The sequence below is a fragment of the Sciurus carolinensis genome, chromosome 2 (assembly GCF_902686445.1).
Source record: "Sciurus carolinensis chromosome 2, mSciCar1.2, whole genome shotgun sequence".
In the NCBI taxonomy this organism is placed as follows: Eukaryota; Metazoa; Chordata; class Mammalia; order Rodentia; family Sciuridae; genus Sciurus; species Sciurus carolinensis.
In genome coordinates, this window is record NC_062214.1 from 21818863 (window position 1) to 21837601 (window position 18739).

General features: G+C 49.0%; 1 protein-coding gene across 3 annotated transcripts in view; it reads right to left on the minus strand.

Annotated features, from left to right (window-relative positions):
• Epb41l1 (erythrocyte membrane protein band 4.1 like 1) overlaps positions 1-18739 on the minus strand; it is a 117972-nt gene that overhangs the window by 93397 nt on the left and 5836 nt on the right. Inside the window, exon 2 of one of the 3 annotated variants that reach the window (XM_047535412.1) lies at positions 8262-8309. The exons of the other annotated variants lie outside the window; for them this stretch is intronic. The gene's annotated coding sequence lies outside the window, so the exon portion shown is untranslated. The remainder of the gene's footprint in view (positions 1-8261; positions 8310-18739) is intronic. 3 annotated transcript variants of the gene reach the window in all.

Consider the following 18739-nt stretch of genomic DNA (forward strand, 5'->3'; position numbering starts at 1 on the left):
ATGGAGATGCTGCCACACCTCTCTTGCCTCCCTGAAGGAGCACTTTGAAGGGCATACACAAGGATGGACGAAGCATGCTTTCTAAACTGTAAAGTGTCAGGTATAAGATTCTGTCAGGGGCTGGGGAAATAGGTCAGTCGGTAGAGTGCTTGCTTTGTACGCACAAGGACCTGGGTTTGATCCCCAGCACCCCAAAAAAAAAAAAAAAAAAAAAAAAGATTCCGTCAATAACAATAATATTGTCATCGCTGTCTGGCTAATCCCTATTTTGCATCCTGATCTCTAAATGTCAATCATTATGATCATGATCATTATCATCATGTTTCCAATAATACAGTATTATTATGCACTGACTGTGTGCCAGGCACAGTACTAAGTACGTTGCCTGCCTTCCTCATCTGGGATTCACAACCTCTGAAGTAAGGACCGGTATTTTCTCCATTTTACAAATGACAGAACCAAGGCACAGAGAAATGAAGCGGCCCCTGCATATCCACATAGCAGGGTGTGGAGGGGTCCACGTGCAGGCCTGTATGAATCTGAATGGAGCTGGAGATCTTCTTAACTGCACTCCACTGCCAAGAAAGGAGCATGTCACCTTGCTGAAGTGACTCCGGGTTCGCGAAAGCCTGACATGAGCCTGAGATGATGTGGCATCTTACTGACCCTTGCAGTAGTCACCTTTGAGGTGGGTAAGAACTGACTGGTTTTGTTATTCCTATTCAAAGAATAAGAAAACTGAGCCCCTAGGAAAATTTGACAACCATGTGTCTCAACTCATTGATCAAAGAAAACCAGGAATATAAAGTACACTAGAGAGCAGATCCAGAAGCGGAAACTGAAGCACAAGGAAGGACAGGGACCCACTCAGTCATTGGTGCAGACCTTTCCTGAGACCTTCTCCATGCCTGCTTCCCAGAACACACAAAGAAGAAGCCTGTGTTGGTGAGTCCAGCTTTATAATGCTGACCCTACTCCATGGTTAGCTCCCCTTTGCATCCAGGGCTGGCTTCAGCAGGAAATTGGAGTCAAATACTTTTCTAGTCTGTGTTTTAATCTCCCCATGTACCAAATGAGATAACTAACCTTGGTCAACAACAAGTTCTAGAGGTCAACACCACTTCCAACCCAGAGTCCAGGAAGCCAGTTTTGATGCCTCTGCTCCTATCATCCCTGACCCCAAGGAGACCTCAGGATACAGTTGCCAACACTTTGACTTCCTTGGCAAGGCCACCTGGGGCAAGGCCCCTCTATTCTTAACCAGGAATTTGTTCCATGCCTCAGTGTCAAGGCACCCAGGTTCAAGCCTGATGGGAGCTTCCAGGTAGGGACCATCGTTGTGCCTGATAACAGATGACAGCCTGAGGCTGAGGGAGGGAAGGGACAGGCTCAAGACCGTGTGCAAGCTGGTGAGTGAGAACTGAGTCCACAGCATCCCCCTTGCACCTGCAGAATCACACCAGGCACGACTTCAGGGTCCATCTTCAATCTGCCTCCTCAAAGATGCCTCTGTGACCCCCCCACTGGTCAGTTTCTTTCTTCTTTGATCTGGAGCAGTTTGGAGACTTTCCCCTTGATAATACTTAATCTATGACACTCCCATCAGCTGGTTGAGGAAATCTCTGTGACCCAACTAGAATTTGTATGTGTGTATGTGTGTGTGTGTGTGTGTGTGTGGTTTTTTTTTTTTCTCCCTCTTTGGTTAAAGGCTCAACACAGCCTACGGCTTTGAATCCAGCTCCACCAATGCTTAGGCAAATTATTTCTGTGTCCCAGTTTCCTTATCTGACAACTAGGGATAATACTATTACCTAGCTCTCAGGGTAAGGATTAAATGAAATGAGACAGACATACTCACTTACATCCATGCCTGGCATAGAGTAGTGACTTAATAAATGGTCATCAGTTTTAATGATTATTAGTTCTTAATAACGTTCCTGGCAGCTTTTACCCTGTGATCAGTCCAAGACCAGGACAGCAATGTCAGGGGTTGACTCAGACCGAGGAGAGTCGCTTGGGGCAATGAAGCAATGACAGGCTCAGGCTGGGAGGCAGGATACCTGGGCTTGAGTTTAGCTGCACCAGACACCCCCACCTGTGGCCAGTGGCACTGAAGAATGCTGAGATGGGCTCGCCCCAGATCACAGGCCACAGGCAATCTCTTGATCCTCCCTTGCTTAAAATTTATCAGCCCCTTCCCAGGCCCTTTCTTTTCTTTTTTTTTTTTTTTTAAAGATGGGGTCACTATGTTGCCAAGTAGAGCTCAAGTTATCCTCCCGCCCAGGCAAGCCAGGCTCCAAATCCCTTCTGAATCAAACAGCCTGCTGACATCCTGTCCACCCATTTTGCCCATCCTTGTGACCCTGTTTGCTAGCCTTCCAAGCCCAGTTAGGTGTGATGCTCCTGGGCAGTTTCCCTGCTCTCCCCAGGTGGGGTCAGGACCCCTCTGGGTACCTGTAGCCCTACCATGCACCTTTCTGGAACCAATCACACTATTTCGTCAATGCTTAGTTCTTTGAGTCTCTCGATTACTAGAGGTAAGAGAAAGGGCTGGTCGCATTGTTAATCCACCCCTCAGTAACCCCAGGGGTAGCACAAATGTGGAAGAGGTGCTCAGTCAAGGTTGGTTAGATGAGATGGCATAAAAACCTATCCCAACTCTATAAAACTCTAATCCAACTGCCTCAGATGAGTCATGTAGGCTTTCGAGGCCTCTGTTTCTCTGTCTGTTAAATGGGGGCCATTATTCTTGCCTTGCCCACTCCTCAAGGTTGCTCAAGAGTCAAACTGAGGTGCTTTATAAGACACTTTGCTTATTCACGCATTTATTCAACAAAATATCTATTAGGCATCTACCACATGCGAGGCATGCACTAATATGATTCCTTTATTTTTTTTAATTTGAAATATCATTCACATACCATAAAATTTACCACCTTAAAGTACACAATTCAATGGCTTTTAGTATATTTACAGAGTTGTGTAACCATCACCACTAATCCCAGGATCCCAGTCATTCTTAGCAAGAACCACCAATGCTCTTAGAATCCCAGGTCTCTGTTCTGGTTTGATCCAGATGCAAATTTTCTGGGAAAGCCCAGGGTGCACCTGAGAAGAATTTCTTTGGGACAAACTAGGAATATATTGTAAATGGCCAGGACACACTCTGTTCCACTTAGTGAACACAAAGTGGTAGGTTTTCTCATCAGCCCAGCCCAAGCCTTTTCCTAGCCTGGCTTCTCCTGCTGCCCTGAATGTATTGATTGTACTGGGCTTGGCCTCAATTTCCCCATCCACTCCCTGGACAGCGTGCTAAAAACTATGCCTCCCAATCTTCCCTACCCTGGGGGAAGAAGCCCAGCCTATAGGCATCAGCCAGGACTGGCAAGAGCAGAGGGTTGGGGCTGGATCTGGGGAACCTTTGATTATAGAAGGTTGAGTGAGGTTTTAGTCCATAGACCTTAGGAAGCCTGAGAAGTTCTGAAACGGGGATACCACTTCTACACACTAGACTGAACCAAAGAGGGAAGGGAGTCCTCGAGGTGGGGAGAGACTGAGAGGCCAGTCCAGAGGCTGTCCTGATTGATGTCAGCATTGAGCAATAGGAAGAAAGATTGGGATTCCTGGATATTGCCTGACTTCTATCTTCTAGCTCTGCTCCGGGATGACTGTGTGACCTTGGAGAAGTCCCTGACCTTCTCTGAAACTCAATTAATTCACCCATAAAATGGGATAATTATACTCTTATGCTCCTTGCCTCTCTTCTCAGAATTTGGGGGAAAATCAGAGAGAAGTGATGAACTGAAAAGCCCTTCAGCACCAGGCAAGGTGACACATGCCTGTAATTCCAGCTACTTGAGAAGCTGAGGAAGGAGGATTGCAAGTTTGAGACCAGCCTGGGGAATTTAGTGAGACCCTGTCTCAAAATGGGAGGAAGGAAGGAAGGAGAAAAGAAAAGAAAAAGGGCTGGGGATATATAGCCCAGTGGTAGAGGGCTTGCCTAGCATGTGCCAGAACCTGGGTTCAATCCCTAGTACTGCCAAAAAGAAAAAAAAAAAGGTGACGGGCCAAGAAGTAGGAAGGAAAGGAAAACTCCTCATAGGATAAATACAAGGGACTTTGATTTTTTCAGTCCTGTGTGAGTCAGGTGATAAGGGCCATGGGGTTATCGAATCCCTAGTAGAATTTTCCTGCCCTTCTCTGCCTCTTTTTCCTGAATGGAAATGCTGAAGTCCCTCCAAGAAGAATCAGAGAAATCCAAGAATTCCACAGACAAGGAGACAGAAAAGACATACTGGATATCTGGGCCTTATCTGGGTAACATTCCTGAGGCCCAGGCCCCCAAGAAATAGCTGTTCTGACTGTCAGGCCCCAGGGGGATGATCTGTTCCTGCTGAGGGAGAGGCTGGAGAGCAGTTTGAGTCAGGAGGAGGGATGGGTGGGTGAGGGCAGGGGAGAGAAAGGCAGATTTCCTTCAGGAGAAAATGACACAGCTGCCTTCCATGTGAGAACTACACTGAGTCATTTTCCTCCTCTGAGCCTCAGCATTCTTAACTGTAAAATGGGGTGAAAAAGTTCCTGACATCCTATGAGTCCAGTTTGATAAGTCTGACTGCCATCCATCCTTCCACCCTTGGAAACCCAGTAGGGGCCCAGGCCTAACAGCACACTCTGCCCCCAGTTTTCCACTTAAGTTCTTTGGAGAAAAGCCCACAGCCATGTTAAGAAGAGTCCAGGCCTTTAGGGGTTTATCTACCTTCTGACACAGAGTATGAGAGGAGCTGGGGGAGAGTCCACTCCATGGATTGGGAACCCTCTCTCAAGCAGACTGCTAGAAACCATGCTGGCTCCCAGAATTCCGCATTGTTTGGAGGAAGGGCTGACCCCTAGGCAACAGACCAAAGGGAGCACTTCCTCCTCCACTCACCACCAGTGGGACGGGGAAGAAGCACTGACACCTGCTGGTGCCCTCCTCGTCCACCATGCAGATGGGCCCTGCGCCCCTCCCATATGGGGAGGAAGGGAAGCAACTGGGCATCTGTAATCAGCAAGAGACATCAAACCTCTCCACGTTTTGTGGGGCCTAGAAGCACAGCTGCCTGCGACCCCTACGCCCAGCAGCTCTCTGGTTCTAGCCAAACTCGAGGACCTCTGCTTCGCCCTTCCCTGCCTTTTCTCTGGCAGCTCCCTCCTCCTGGAGTCATGAAGGGGGATGGATGGGCAGAGCATCCAAGTCCCCCCCTCCACTCTTCCCTGATCTCTCTCCTCTGAACTCTGGTTGCACATTGCCCATCCCTCTCAATGGCAATTTGCATGCTGACTGTGTCACAGTCACACCTGATCACGTTTACACCCCTTGAGGGGACACGGGTGATGACTGGTTTCTAGCACGGGCTCTGGAGCCAGTCTGTCTTGAACTGAAACACCAGCTTTGTGGTTTCTTAGCCACATGACCCTGGGTCGGTCACTTATCCCAAGCACCAGCTTTCTCTGGAAAATGCAGGCAATAACAGTTCCTCCTGTGTTGCAATTAAAAGAGGTAATGCGTTCAGCACTGAGCCTTATACAAAATCAGAGCTAAGCAATGTGAAATTGGTTATGGTGACCTTTAGGGCAGGTTTATGAGATTTTCTTGACAGCTCCTGAAATACCCAGCACAGAGCCACACACGGGATGGATGACTGTACAGAGGCAGGTCTGTGAGCAGGGTAAGGAAGCCCTTTCCAACAGGTAGAGGATTAAATGAGACAATACGTGGCAATGCAAGAGAACATGCCCAGAATACAGCAGGTGATTCAACTAGCCTTAGCTATCATTATCCTTGTTGTTATTTGAATTTCTATCACTAAAGAAAGGAGTTACAGCCCCTTGTAGGCCTATGAGCTGTTCATTCTCCCATAGGACTCCAGTAACATCTTAACATGCTCTGGTGGTCTGTCTGCCTAGCAGCCTCCACCCCACTGGTTGGGTGGTAGCCCTGTCCCTCCATTAGCTACATGGGCAGGCACCTGACCCAGGCCTAACCACTCAGAATATCCCTATCCTCCCAGCAACAAGGATAAAACCAATCAATCGAAGTCCTTTCCCTTGGACTCATAGATAGACCCTAGAAGAAAAATTTTTCCCTCTTTCTGTTTGGACTGCTAAACTGGGGCAGTGGACAGCTTAAAGGAGAGAGACGAGGAGTAAAGGGAGAGAGAAGGAAAGTGGACATGATTCCTCATCAGTCCTATGAACTGGCCCAGGACAATCAAGATCAGGTCTGTGCTAGCCAGGGGTGAGACCAGGTGGAAGCCAGTATTATAACTGTCCCTGTGTTCTTGGTCACAACTCCTGTCACCCAGGCTGCAGGGGACAGTTTACAAAGCATGTTCTCAAGAAGCATCCTGACCCAACAGTCTTTAGACACTGTTCCCTACAGCCCTGGGAATCTGCAGAAGAGCCTTCACAATCACCCAAGGAACAAAGGGTGATGAGGAGGACAGGATTCTGGGTAAAGTAACCCCCAGTTCAATGAGACAAACTATTACAAAGGCTTACACGCTGGGATTGCAGTGCCCAAAAAGATCTGAAAAACATTGTTCTAACTGACATTCAGAAGAGCCAGTGTATTCATCTACATTCTGCAGAAGGAGAAACTGAGGCCCAGAAAGGGGAAGTAATGAGACCAAGGCCACAGAGCAAGTACTTGAATGTGGGGTTGGGACTTGCAGGTTGATGGCCTCCCGTGCCCCAGGCTGCCTGTGAAAATCTATTCTCTCATTTCCTTCCTTCAGTAAACTGATAATGGCTAATGCCTAGACTCTCATCTTTCTCTGCTCTGAGCTTGCTTCCTTGAAGGGCTTCAGGAAGCTTGAGGAAAGACTGGAATAAATGTTCAAACCAACCTCTACCTCCCCTTACTGAGCCCCCGCCTCCCCTACACACACATACCCCGAGTTTCCCTTCTCCCCGCACATTGGCCCAAATGTCAGGGAACAGTTGGGCAGGCCTCCTCCTGGGAACTCCTAATCCACCTCCTCTGTCCTGGCTGCACTGTGGCTGCGGACAGAGGATGCCTTGTTCCCAGCACTTCCTGCCCAGAGATCTCTGTGGGGCCCATGTGCTGGCAGGAAGGAGCCAAATCACTCCTTTTAACTAGAGCTAAAGCCATCCCTGTCCGCACTACCCAGGAATCACATGTTCCCAGCTCCCTTTGCCATTCATTCTACCTGCCTCAGCTTGGCTCAGCCCCACCCCATTCCCCATGGCCCCTGCTCCCTACACACAGACTCAGACACAGACATGCGCACACACGCGCGCGCGTGCGCACGCACACACACACACACACACACACACACACACACACACACACACTGGAGCAATCCCCTGAGAAGCCAGAGGTCCCTCGCATTTATCCCAAACTAAAAAGCAGAGGATTCTAGAATGACAACATCACAGCCCTGGCAGTCATGTCTTCTAATAACCCCACAATGACATTTGTAATTTCTCAATCAATACAGCTTCATTGGCCTTGCCCTGCCAGTCACACCTCCTCGTTAAAAAGGGGTTATGACATGCCCCAAGCCAGTGAGTTTCCAAGGGTACCCAAAGTCAATGTCTGTGGCACTGACTGGGGACAACTGGAGCCTGAGAATTAGCCAATTAGAGCCTCCAACCCCACCACAACTTCAGTGGAGGCTGTAATCCCTTTAGCTATTTTGTATACTGAGATTCTTTGGGGTTCACTTGAAAATAGGATTTCCCTGCTGGGAAGTTTAAAAAAACAAAAATCATTTAGTCTGACCCTATGTCTTCCCAGCCCCTTCCCAAGGAATATATGTATGACATTGAGGCCATCGGAAAGGAAGATCATACAGTGATAGTCAGTGACAGGACCAGAATGAAAGCACCTTCTCCCGAACCCAGTCTACCCTGGAATGGTAAGCAAAAGAAAGCAAGGGCACAGGGCCTGGGATCTGGCTTCCCGGCCCAACGCCATCCGTCACCAGTCTTGGCATGAATAAGCAATATAGGCAAAGAATGTCGTTCGTCAACACAGAATGCTTAATGAATGTGCATTTCCGCCCCTACTTCTAGACAAGCCTAAACCAGGCAGAGTCCTTGGTACTGCCCCTTTTTTCAACCCCACCAGGAACCTGAGTCTAATAAATCCTCACCCCACCCCAGCAGTAAAATAGATCCAAATCAAGGGCCTGGAAGACCCCTTTGCCCAACCTCAGCAGAAGCAGGAGACTATGCAATGCCTCTGGGACACTCACCCTGCTGTGCACACCGGCTCCCTGGGGAAGACGTCTGTAGCCAGGCACCTAAAAGCAGGAGACAGCATTAGCTCCTCAGAACAGCTCCGGGCTCAGCGCATGGGGGCAATTGGGAGGCTGGCTCTGGACTTTGGAGGAACATCAGGGAAGTTGCTGAACCTGTTGAGCAGAACAGCTGTGGGACTGAAAGGGCAAGAGGGAAGGTAAGGAATCTGAGGCTCTAGCGGCCCGCAGGGGCCAGACTGGAAAGGGACTCAGAGGCCAAGATGAAGGTGAGTCATAAAGCAGTGGGAAGCCACTGACTCGCCATGCAGAGAAGGGGATGGAAAGGGACAAGAATGGCTGTGTGGTGAAGTAGTTGCAGAAGACAAACTCAAGAGACATTTAAAGTTGTACATATCACTTAAATGTGCAGGTAGGTGAGGGAGCGCAGGGGCCCCTACCCTCAGGGGGCCTTCCATGCCAGTCCGGCCCCCAGGAAAGAGCATACCCAAGGCCTTCTCACCCTGCTTCTGTCTCCCCATCTGGGAAAAAAATGTGGTCAGCCTCAGTGACCCCTTAGTACTCTGCTCTGGTATAACTCACTTACAAGGGTATTTAAGACCTTTTGCCATCTTCTTTGAGCCACACCTGCAGGCCCAGCCTGGTATGCGATGGCTTGGGTAGCTGGAGGGAGAAGGCTTAGGTCCTCTGCACTCAAACACTCCATAGAGTCAATCTCCAGGCAGGACAAGGTGTTTCCACCTCACTTGTAACATGAGGATCAGGCAAACAGGAAGAACACCCCGTGGTTTATGAGCTTGTGCTCTGGAGTCACACAGACCTGGGGAGAATTCTGGCTCCCCACTTTTTAACTATGTGGCCTGGGCAAGTCACTTCTTTTCCTTGCCTGGAAATTAGGAGTAATAGTGTCAACTTTCTGGGGCCAAAGGGTGAGATGATGCACTTGGAGAGCTTGTATGGTGTCTCATCATAACCTCCATTTACAGATGGGGAACCTGAGACCCAGAAAGTGAAATGACTCACTGAATACCATTATAGTGAGTGAGCGGCGGAGCGGAGACCCCCACACTGGCTGTTGGGCTGTGGAGCCAGGGTTCTCAACACTAGGTCAGGTATATGCTACTTTGGTTCCTGCTTTTTGGATAAGGAAGTTGACGCTAAAATATAATTACATATGACTTGCCCAAAGTCACAGAAAATTTACAGCAGGAGAGGGATTTGAACCCAGGCCTCCTTGGTGAGAAAGCCTAGGGTCTCTCTGTGGATATCTAGAGTGTAGAGAAGCTTCAGATCTCAGGGTCCTCAAAACCTGGAACAGGGACAAATGCAAATCAGGGTGGTGGTGGTGGTGGTGTGTGTGTGTGTGTGTGTGTGTGTGTGTGTGTGTGCCTGTGCACATGTGCAGCTACCTTGAAAGGAAACCAGAAGGAGCTGGTGAAACAAAAAGCTTCATTCTCAGAAGCCTTCTCTGGGGACTGGGCAGAAGAGGAGGGGGCTGACAAGCAGGGTCACCATCCTGCCTGCTGGGGCTGAGCTGGCAGCTGAATCTAAACAAACAGAAGCAGCTCTGCCTTGTCCACCATCTTGCCATATGATCCTAGGCCTGTCTCTGTCTCTGTCTCATTCTCTGTCTTTATCTCTGTCTGCCCTCAGTGTCCCCATCTTCCTCCTCCCTCTCATCTTTTTCTGTTCAACTCCAGAAAGAGATGGTTGTACTAAATGATGTCCAGTTGTAGGAGACTCCTACAGTCTCAAGTGGTGGCCTCCCAGCACTGGCTCCACGTTACCACAATAGGGTTGGGAAGTCCTGCATTAGCCATCTGGCTGTATAACCCGGTGACTTCCTCCTGACAGGCCTCTGCTTCCTCATCTGAAAAATGGTGACTTATCTTTCCTGATCACCAGCAGAAGGGAAGATCCAAGGAGCTATCCCAAAAGCAAGCAACCCCCTAACCTATCATAAAAAGCATCCCCCATGTCCCCATCCAACTCTCATGCTCAAACTTTTAATTTCTCCTCCTTTGTTCCATCCAGACAAGTGACAAAACCAAATGCAAGCTGACAGATGCAGCAGTCATAGCCCCATAACCAGTCACAGTGGCAATCACCACCACTGCTAATATGGAGGTGCTCGGAGGTGTCAGGCACTGCACTAAATGCTTCCTTATATTATTTCTCAGGTTAGTCCCTCCATCACCCTTAGGATCAATTTTAGATGACAGACTAAGGTTCAGCAAAGGGAAATGCCCAAAGTCACACTCAGAGCAAGTGAGTAGCATGGCCAAGATGAGAACCCATGAGAAGCTATCTTAACCTGGAGGGTTAGGGTTAACCATGGTAACATTTCACCAAGAGGAATGGCCCAGCACTAGAGGCGAGGTGGAGAATAGATGGCCTGCTCTAACCTCCAAACCAAATAATTCATCTTTTTATAGTCTTGAATTATTATTCAAATGTGTCCAATTCAACTCTCTGGCTACAACAGTATTGTCCAATAAAAATATCATGTGAGGCCTGGCACAATGGCACATGTCTCTAGTCCCAGTTACTTGGAAGCTGAGGTGGGATCACTTGAGCCCAGGAGTTTAAGATTAGCTGGGCAACAGAGCAAGACCCTGTCACATACACAAAAAGAAATATAATGCAAGCCACGTATGTAACTTAAAAATTTCTAGCAGCCACATCTTAAAAAGAATAAAGGAATAGGTGAAATTTTTTTTTTTTTTTTCAGTATTGGTGATTGGACCCAGAACCTTGCAGATGCAAGACAGGGTCTCACTAAGTTGTTTAAGGCCTTGCTAAGTTACAGAGGCTGACCTCAAACTTGTGATCCTCTGCCTCAACCTCCCAAGTTGCTGGGACTACAGGGGTGTACCACCTCACCTCGCTACATATTCAAATAAAATTTCAAAAGAAATTCAGTTCCTCAGTCACACTAGCCACATTTCAAGTGTTCAATAACCACACGACTGATAACTACTATATAAAGCAGTTGTATATCTGAAGTCAAGTCCTTGTGGGTATGAACTGGTGGTCCCATTAACTCAAACCCATAGCTAAGCCTCAGAGGTAAGCTGGCATCTGAATAGAATGGGTTCTATTCATTTAATAGAATTAAGCTGAGCCTAATCTTAGGTACCTACTTACCCATGGTGCCTATCATATTCATAATGATGGTGACGAAGGGATCATAGTACCCCTTGTTCAGAGGATGACTCTGTGGCTCAGAGAGGTGGGTCACCTGCCCAAGGTCAGGAGTTGTGACAGGGGCTGGGGAGATAGCTCAGTTGGTAGAGTGCTTGCCTCTCGAGCACAAGGCCCTGAGTTTGATCCCCAGCACCACAAAAAAAAAAAAAAAAAAAAGAAAAGGAGTTGTGACAGGCCAGGTGACATGGAAGCCTGAGCTCTGTACCTAAAGTTTTTGGGGACCCATTCTTGCCTGAGAAATAGTTTCTGGAGAAAGAAACAATCCTTTGCCCTATTCTCAGGGGACCCTCCTCCCCAAATCTAGTGGCAGAGAATGGCCCAGAACAGGAAATCTAGTGAAGAGACTAAAGGGGAAGGAGAGCAAAAGAAAGATGCCATGGGCTGTGCTGGGCAGAGGTCCGTGTGGAGGGTTTAGGACACCTTCCCTTATCTCCCCCTCACCACGACCCCGCAGGAGGAAAGTCAGTTCTTCCACTGGCTGCCTCTTCTTTGGGTCAGTCCCCAGGGCTAGGTGCTCTTTCCTCCCTGCCCCCCACAGAGGCCCTTGGACTGGAGCCAGTACTAACCTCCCAGGGCCGCCTCAGCTGGAGGCAAGGGAAAGGATCCAAGTGGCCGCCTGCCCCTGGAGAGGAGAGAGCCCTAGAGACAGATTGTATAGTAGGGAAAAGGTGGCAGGTACAGGCCAGAAAAACCTGGGCGGCTCCGCCCCTGTCAGCCCCTGCCTACCAGCCCAGCAAGGCGAAACTTTCACTAGCTATTAGGTTTAACAATTAACTGTGATTGGTTTCCAGTTCAGCAGGAGGTAATTCCAGCAAGAAGTCCCACCTGAAGATAGGGGACCTTGGAAGAGGACAAGGCTGAGAAGGCAGAGGGGTGTCTCGTGACTTCCCCAACTCCTCCTCCCAGGTCCTCCCTGCAAATGTGGAACAGTTGTCTGTGCTAAGAGGTGTTGACTTAAGTTCTGTGAGATCAGGGGTAGTGCCTGACACACAGCAGGTGCTCAGTAAGTATTTTTAACCAATAAGGGGTGAGGGAAAACTAGAATAAAACAGGCTGGCGAGGTGGGCAGCCTGAGGGGGAGCAGTGAAGGGAGGCAAAAGATGGCTTGCCCTGAGTCGGGAACTCCTTGATCTCCTAGACCCCAAGATCTCACAAAAATTGGAACAGCAGGCACCCTGGGCAGGCCAGCGACATGGTTTTGAAGTACTCCAGCACTGGATGCTGATCCTTACTCCATTCCTTCTAGCTGTGACCTTGGGAGCCCTGGTTTCTTCCGGTCATGGAGGTGATCCTGCCCCAGCATAGGGTTGGACTGTGCCAGGCCCACAGTGCTAGGGGACCTGCGCTGTTCTAATGCAGTCATGCCTTTTGCTGCTTGGCAACAGCCTCCTTTTCTCAGGCCACCCCCTGATCTCTCCCACATCTCAATATTCCCCTGGATCCCACCTATAGGGCTCTTTTTCCTTCTCCGGAAGGAAAACCTTGGGGTGATGACGATGACGGCTCCAGCCCACTCCCATCCCACTCGCCTGGGATCACACACACACCCTGGCAACAGATTGCTCCCAGTTTGACGTGAGCTTGTCATTTACATCTTCCTTGGGCTCCCTGGTGCTCTCTTCCCCCAGCCCCTAACACAGGCCTCGGTCTGCAGCCCACTGTGAGCTCAAGGGGGCAGTTCCCTCAGTGTTCTGGGGTGGTGTTTCCCTGTCCTGGGCCTCCGCCTCCCATCTGTGTAAGGTTAAGAGATCATTTCTCCTGCTAGTTGGCTCTGATCTTTAGAAATTCTGATATTTCTGGGATCGGTTTGTACTTTAACCACAAGCAAATCAGGGTTCAAATCCTGACCTTGGCTAGGTAAACAGGCAGCCCTGCAGAGGCCCAGAACTGAAGCCATTCTCAGCTCCAGTCTGGGCAAAAAGGGACCACGTCCCCAACTTGTCCTCTCCTATTTACAGCTTCACCGGTTCCCACTGCCTCTAACATAAAGGTCTCATTTTCCTGCCCTACATCCCAGGCTTCTCTCTCTTGCTCTCGAGGGTGCCATTGGGAGTCATCAGTCCCCAAAATTCTTCATGGCAAAACAAAGCATGATGCTCCCCATCCAGCTGGGATTCTGACTCCAAGAGCTCTGTGTGCAGATCCTTCCACCCTGCTCTTTGCTGCATCCTATAACCTCCACACGCATGCCCCCTCCCCCTTTTTCCCTCCCAGCCTCTTGTTGCCCCTCCTACTTCATGCCCTTTAGCTCAATGTCACCTCTGGCATGACATCTATAAAATCGTTCATTCCTCAACTCACTCATGTATTTGCCAGACCCTGACCCCTTGAGCTAGGGTCTTGTTGCCCACTCTTGACCTTAAGACCTTAGAACTCCGTAATGATTTTTCCTCTCTCACTCGGGCCCCCGCAGTGCAATGCTCAGAACACAGTAGGTATTTGCTAAAACAACAGGATGATAGCCATTAACTAAAAAATCATGAATTATAATTTATTGGCCACTTATTCTTTACAATGCTATGTCAACATTTTACACATAGCATATAGGTTAATTTTTATAAGCCCCCAGTAAACTTGTCATCCCTAACCCTTTGTTTTAAAGCTGAGAAAATTGAGACTAAAAAAGGGGAAGTGACTTGTCCAAGGTCACACAGTCAGGAAACAGCTGCCTCAAGACTGGAATTTAAGTTCTTAGCCACTGTCCTACTTGGCTTCCTCCAACCCACAAATAAAGGGGGGGATACGTGAGAAGTTGCAGCCTATTAGTGACCACATACGTGAGAAGTTGCAGCCTGTTAGGGCCACAGTGGCTCCAAAGAAACCAGCCCAGCCCCAGGTTGGAGGCAGATTCTGCTAATAAAACTTCATAAGCCTGGATTAAGCACCTGCTCTGGGCACAGCCCTGTGCTAGGGGCTGGGAAGCAAAGAATGAGACACGAGACATTCCAGTGCTTTGAGGGCTCACGGCCTAGTGAAAGAGACCAACCATCTCCTCAGACAAAGCTAAGACAAGCAGAGCTTGTCCCCAGAGGGGAACAGATAAGGTGCTAAGGGAATGCAGAGGAGGTAAAGCGAACCTCATTGTGCAGGTTGGGGGAGGGCTCACAAGGTTTTGTGGGACAGAGGCTGGCATCTGAGCTCAGCCTTGAAAAGGCAGACAGGATTTTGACAGAGACTGGGGAAGGGTGGGGGTAGCATTCCTGGCAGGGAAGAACAGAGGGAGCGAGGGCAAAGACAGGTGAGCGCTGAGTGTGTCCCAGGAGGCTCTGGAAGGGTGTTCTCCTGGCCCTTCCCTTGGCACCGGCCCATGCATCCAGCCCAGCAAAAAGGCCACCTTGAGTTTCCCCAGACTCACAGGCACCTGGTACATGTATGGTGAGTGGTCAGGGAAGGGGTGAGAAGGCCTGAGCATCTGGGCATTTGGTTTAACAAGAGGAAAGAGACAAGAAAGAGCCAGAATCCAGGCTCTGCCAGAATCTCAGAGAGTGGAGATGCTACAGAGGGTGGCCCCACCAGAGGTGGGTGATTGTGGGGAGGCAGCCAGGAGAAGGGCAGAGAACATGGACTGGGCAACAGGAGGCCAGTTTCCAGAACCCAAGACCAAATCTATTCAAGATCATAGTATTAGCTTGCTCACCCCCGCTTTTACAGGTGGAAAAACTAAGGCCCAGACTGAGGAAAGGACTGGTCCGCAGTCCCTCAGTACCTTCACAACAGAGCCAGCAGTGTGCCTAGAGATACGGGAGACCAGCCTTCTCCACCTGTCTCTGTCATTAGCTTCCTGGTAACCCTTCTCTAGACCTGCTAACTCCATAAAACAACCCTGAAGACAGTGGTTCTAAACTTTTATGGGTCAGGATTCAAAGACTTGGATGAAACCAATGAATCCTCCCCTGGGGACAATGTACACTCTCAAAATTGTGCATACCATTTCAGAAGTTCACACACATGTGAGACCAGTGTTCTTCAAGGGCAATGTGGGAATCATCTGCGTCCCGATCACTGTGACAGGGAATCTGTAGGCTAATAACAGGGGCCTGTGAAACAGCTGAGTCTGAATCTCTGGGGTGAGTCCTGAAAGAGAGTGTTTTAGCCAGGTCCCCTGTGTTGCTCTTAGCAGGAGCAAAGTTCAACAAACCTGGCCTTAGGGACCCCTAGGAGTTAGGGGGATGAGATGGGGTGCTTGATTGTTTCCCCTTGAGCCATTGCACATATTAAATTTCTGCTCCCTTGCCTATGAAGAGCGGGCTCTGTGGCTAAGAGTCTTAAAGCCACTGCTCCCTCATCAAGATCGCTTCTACTCAGGCAGGCAGCTGGCTAGGCCGGTGTGGTAGGTGGGAGCTCAACGCATGACTGCAGCTGCCCCAACTCCAGAGTGACACTCTGAGGTTAGTGACCCTGAATGGGAGGACGTCTGCACTCCTGGGCTTAAGTTGGGCTGCTTTGCTGGACCTCAGGCCACTCTGGCTTCCTATTTTCCCCTTTCTAACAGAAACTGTCTCTCCAGGCTCATGTCCTGCCCATTTCCTCCAGAGTTCCACCCATCACTGAGCCTGATGCAGGATTCCCAAGCCCCCAAGTAACTTCTAAGCTGGCAAAACTGCTCTTTGCATCATGTTACAAGGCAGACTCAGAAAGCTAAGTATCACATGTTTCCTCTCATGTGGAAACTAGAGGAAGGAAATAAAGTGGAGGACATCATGAATGTGAAAGGGGACCATCAATGTAGAGGAAGGGGGAGGGAGTCAAGGGGAGGTAACAGGAATGAATTTGACTGAAATATGTTATATGTATGTGTGACTATGACATACTAAAACCTGACCTTCGGTATAGTTTACATAAGCCAATAAACAAAACAAAGCAAAGTATGAGTGTTCTTTGCAAATCATAAGCTTCCTTAACTGAAAGACTCAAAAGCATCCATGAAAAACTAAGATGGCCTGTAGGAAAACAGAAAATGACCTTCAGACCTAACCTGTCAACTCTTCCTGATGCAGGCTGTCTCCCAAAGGTGGACAGTACCAGATGGGCCCAGAGCCCTGGCCAGCTCCAGGGCTGCAAGAAGACCAGTCCCTGAGGTTGTGGCAGAGTGCTGGAGCCCTGGACTGGAGACCCTGCTCACAGAGGCAAGAATTCGTTCTCAGAACCTGAGCAAATGCATGTCCCTTTGTGGATACCTACATGTTCTTAAAGTCCCCATCAGAAGAACCTATGGGCTTTGGGCAAAGGGAGGTTTAGATCCCAACTGTGTCTCTTGCAGGCTAAGGACTGGGCAGGCCTTGAGGAACTCATTTACGTCCTTTGATGAGCTGAGCACCATAACCTCTGCCTTGCTAGACAGTTGCAAGGATTCAGTGACATAAGATATGAGCAGCGTTTAGCCCAGGGCCTGGCTCGAGGAAGCCAGTAAGGGCAAGCAGTGATTTCTCAGTCACCAGAGTGAGCCTCTTGTGAGGATCTAATTCTTTGGTGGCCCCAAAACCAGCCACCTGAAGTGGGTCTGGAAACTTTAACTGTACACTTCTAATCTGGACAGAAGGAGGGGGAAGGAAGAGGGGCAGCAGAGAGAAGGGAGAGAGAAAACCGAGGAGGAGGGAGAAAAGGAAAGTGGAAGAACCCAGGTGCCCAGAAAAAGCCTGGCTCCCCAACTTGAAAGAAAGGAAGAGGACTTGGTGGAAAATGCCACAATAGGATAAGCCCTCTCTCCTTTCCAGAGCCTTCCCAGCGCAAGGCCTAGAGGGACATAGCCTGCTGAGAAGCACTGCCCTGGCTGTCAATAGGACATTGAAGCCTTGGGTTACCTCCAGGCTCTGGCTCCACATGATGCTGCTTGCAGTGGCCTCCTGCCCTCCCACTGGAGCAGACAGAGATGGCCACAGTCAGGCTGACAACAAAACAACCTAGACTGTTCATCCCACAAAGGCACTGCCTCAGGACCCAGGGTCTCCTTTCTTGTAATTCTGATCCAGACTCAGCAGAACTCTTCTCTGCTGGGTCCCCACCTTTGGGACCTATACAGAACCCTCTATAGGCTTCCACTTGCCCCAAGCTCCTGCTTCAAGAGCTAAAGTTAGGGTAAAAGTGTTACTGGGAGCATACACTGGAGCCATGAACAAGGTATTCCAACGGCCCCTGACCAGCAGTGTTACCTTTGGTGTCACTTTTTTGCAGGTATCAGTGTCCCTCCCAAGACTAATGAAGGCAACGACAGTGACCATCTCTAAGATCCTCCCAGCTCTGACAGCAGCCACACTTCATGTGATGGCTCTAGGCAAAAAGGGGCAAAGAAGACCTGCCTTGGAGAGGGGTGGGCGGCACTGAGCTCTGCTGAGTGCAGCGGATGGATGTGGCAATGGCCAAGGGTTATTATAATGATGATGATTATAATTAAAAATCAAAGCAACAAACCCTTAAGCAATTTACAAAGAGTTTTCTCATTATCTCCTGGAATTTGCAATCTGGGAAGGTAGGTAGGGCTGGATGATGTTTGCACACATTTGGCAGATGAGGAAAGTGAAGCAAGATTAAGTAACTTGCCGCGGATGCTAAGGGCAGAGAAGGAAGAACTGAAGAGAAAGTAGTAAGTATTGAGCGCTTACTGTGTACCACCTCACCAAGAATGTTCACAATTTATCATGATCAGATCTTACCACCATAACACTATTGTAGGCACTACTGTCTCTGTTTCATAGAAGAGGAAAAGGAGACTGAGAAAAAGTAACTGATCTACCCTAAAGCTCATGACTGTCCTGTTCAAAGCCTGAATTTGGGCCAGGGTTTGTGAGACTCCACAGCCTATCCTCTTTTTCTTCCTGTCTGTACTGGGTTGAATAGTGACCCCACTCCCACCAATCATGTCTATCTAGAAGCTCAGAATATGAACTTATTTGTTGGAAATAGGGTCTTTACAAGTATGATTAGTTAAGTTAAAATGAGTTGATACTGTATTAGTGTAAGGGTTGGTCCTAAACTTAATATGAGTCCTTATAATATGACACAGAGACAAAGGGAGAAAGCCATATGACAAGAGACGCAGCTGCAAGCCAAGGATCGCCCTTGTGGGCAACCAGCAGGAGCTAGGCAAGAGGCATGGAACAGCCTTGGCCGCTGGGAGCCTCCAGAAGGAACCAACCTTGCTGACACTTAATTTCAGACTTCCAGCTTCCAGAACTGTGAGAATAAATTTCTGTGGCTCCAAACTCCCTAGTGTGTGATACTTCCATATAGGAGCCCTAGGAAATCAACACACCAAGTGTCCTTTGAGTAGT